Source organism: Myotis davidii, unplaced genomic scaffold (assembly GCF_000327345.1).
Source record: "Myotis davidii unplaced genomic scaffold, ASM32734v1 scaffold232, whole genome shotgun sequence".
Taxonomy (NCBI): Eukaryota; Metazoa; Chordata; class Mammalia; order Chiroptera; family Vespertilionidae; genus Myotis; species Myotis davidii.
The window spans coordinates 405,507-408,791 of NW_006284617.1; the positions used below are offsets into that span (position 1 = coordinate 405,507).

Genomic DNA, 3,285 nt, shown 5'->3' on the forward strand with positions numbered 1-3,285 from the left:
GCCAGTCCCTGGAAGCAGCATGGGGAGGCTCAGGGAAGGGCAGAGGTTCCAGGAGAACACATGAGGTCTGGATTTCAGGAAGTGAGCTGGAAAGTTTAGAGGTCTGGTTCAGGAAGTGAGCTGGAAAGTTTCTCCCACAGACTCCACTTAATAAAAGGGGCAACCTGGAGCCAATATTCAGTGTGAAAAGCAGCTTTCAAGCTGGGAGATCTCTCAGTCAAAAGCATATCCAGCATTTCTGTTTGTTTTTTTGGGGGGATGGGCTGAAATAGGCCTGTTCTCATTAAACTTCCTGAAATGAACACCTAGACTACAGGCTCTCTAACCACCCGGCTTTAAGGTCTATGTGGGGTGGGATGATTTCAAATGGAAGTCCTCCTATGGGCGGAGCAGGCAGCTCACAGGGTTTCTTTGGAAAGGATGACACAGGAAGAAACAGTACGGACAAGCACACAGAGTTACAGACACCAGGAATGGGAAGCCATGTGACAGAGCCTCTGGGTAAATTATGGTTCTTTCTGTGCAGACATAAAATGGGCATTATTGAAAGTCATAAGACAGCTCTGGGTGGGGCGGGATCAAGAACTCTTTGACTATCTTCTCCCTGGCCTACTTGCACCTGGACTGGTGCTCAGCAAGGAGGGGATGCAGGACCTCCACAAGCTCCTTCTTGAGCTCCCAGGTGAGCATGGCTCCACTGCTGTAATCCTTCCTGATCTGTTCCAGCTTGTCCTCATCCTCGAGGAAGAAGGTCATGTACATGAAGGACACGTCCACATGGCCATTTTCCCCAAACTGCTTGTGCTTACTCGATGGTGTCTTTCCCTCCAGAAAACACATGCTTGTTGACCTTGGTCTTGATCTGCTTGGCTGAGTCTGTGAGGAGAATGGGGGAGTTGGGGTCGCTGGCACTCCTTTGGGTCTGAGTCTCCTGCAGGGAGGGGAAGAAGGTCGAGTGTAGCAGGGTGGTTTAGGATAGAAGATCCTGGGTGTGACATATCTTGTCATCCTGAAGTAAGGATCCTTGTTGATGGCACAAGGGATGAGGCCCTGAATGTCCATCTCGCCCCCGAAGATCTGTGGGAATGAGTAGCTGAGGGAGGGAGCAGCCTGGATGGCAGGAAAGCTGATGTTCCCCATGCAGTCACTGTCTGCAAAGCCAAAAATGCCTTCATTTGGTTGAAGTTCACATGTTTCTGAATCTTCACCATGTTCTTGTAGAAGTCTGGGCTCACCCCCATGTAGTCGAGGTCAGAGAAGATGGGCTTGTTGATGTGAAAGCTGTAGGTAATGATGTCCTTGGCGTTTTCCATGACTTAGCCATAGGCCTGGTCCAAGGTCAGGTCTTCCACAGATACTTCTAGTCATCTGCCATATGGATGAGCAAGAGCACATACAACATGTCCTGCAGCCACTTTGTGAAAATGAACAGGATGTGGTGGCCTACATGCATGGCTTCGGAAGAGGGGCCCCTGCCCACATACAGGCGAAAGAGCTTCTTGTTTTCATAGGCAACGAGGACTTGGTTCATGTCTCTGTTTGAGAAGAAGGTGTATCTGTGCAGGAAGCGGTGCGGTCTCTGTCCCCTGGCTCTCTCTATTCTGTTTATCAGCTCTTGGTCAATGCTATTGCTTCCAAACAGAACAATGAGCTTGTCACAGTCACTGCCCTTTGCACTGTTCCTCTGTACAGTTCAGGGGTCCACAAAATGCACTTCAGCTTCTGTGGCACCTGGCCCACTAACCCAGGTACAAGGTTCTCTGGAAGGCAGTGGCCTTGCTGTTCTCCCCCATGTTGTAGCTCATTTTTAGCAATAACAGCCTCTTCACTGCAGAATCAGTTTCATCCTGGGCTGTGGGGGACACTGAAGAGATGGCCAGTGGAGTAGCTGAGATCTCTGTACAGCTGGGCTCTTCTTTTATATTCTTCCCCCTCTTACTGTTTCCTTTTTTAAGCCCCTTTCTTCTCTTTTCTTCCTGTTCACCCCACCCTGCAGCTATTTGCAGTAAGGATTTCTTAGAAATCAACCAGTTTCTCACAAACACTTGAGTCTCTTGACAAATTCCTCATGAGACAGTCCAATCAGGTTGTGGTTGTGAGTGTGTGTTTGGGGGAGGGTGGGTGTAGAGACCAATGAAACCCACTCTAAATTCAAACTATTAGCTGGTCATTTCATCATTTTCTGGTCATTAGGCACCCCACACTGCAAGCTGGCCTCCATTCAACCTCCCCACTTACTTCCCATCTCACTTCTTCAGCCTCAGTATGAGAACTGAGTTTACATGTGGTCCTGATGGGAAGAAAGGCAGACTGTAAGTGCCCTGCGGCTATTGTGCACTAAGGCAATGTTGTGAAAGTTCACTTCTGGGGTCACAGGGACCTGATTTTCCAAAGACAGCTTTGGCTTTTTCAAAAATGTATTTTTATTCATTTCAGAAAGGAAAGGAGATGGAGTGAGATGAAAACTTCAATGATGGGAATTATTGATCATGTGCCTCCTGCACACCCCCTACTAGGGATTGAGCCCATAACCTGGGCATGTGCCCTTGACCAGAATCAAACTTGGGACCCTTCAATCTGCAGGTCAATGCTCAATCCACTGAGCCAAACCGGTTAGAGCTGGCTTTTTTCTTTTCTTTTTATTGCTGAAAGTATTATATATGTCCCTTTTTTTACCCCTAGTGCCCTCTCCCAGCTCCTTACCCCCAAAGCCTTCACCACCCCACTGTCTGTGTCCATGGGTTATGCATATACCCACATGAGTTCAGTGGTTGAATTCTTCCTCCCTCCACCCTCTCCTGCTTTCCCTCTAAGGGTTGCCAATGTGTTCCATGTCTCCATGTCTCTAGGTCTATTTTTTCATCACTTTATGTTCTTAGTTATTTTTCACATATGAGTGAGATCATATGATATTGATCTTTCTCCCACTGGTTTATGAAAATTACCCACAATCTTTGTTGGGTTAATTTGCATACTCATCCTGTTTGGCTGGGGGCATAGCAGAGTGACACCAATTTGCATGTTTCTCTTTTATTATTGTAAATATAAAAACCAAGTGCCTGAAACGACCAGTCTCTATGACATGCAGTGTGGCTGGCCAACCGGCCATATCAGGGGTGACCAGTCAACCTCTTAAGTTCCCTCCCCTGGGCTGGCCCAGGGTCAATTAACCTGATTGGGGCATACTGGCTGGACCCCACCCATGCATGAATACATGCACCAAGACTCTAGTGTATATATATAATTAAGAATAATGTCAAAAAGTTTACTGCCTATCTTTCTTCT

At 47.4% G+C, this 3,285-nt stretch overlaps 1 pseudogene; it reads right to left on the reverse strand.

The window, feature by feature from the left end:
* Window positions 1-540: 540 nt before the first annotated feature.
* Window positions 541-1,996, reverse strand: LOC102763739 (annotated as a pseudogene).
* Between the last annotated feature and the right edge of the window lie 1,289 nt (window positions 1,997-3,285).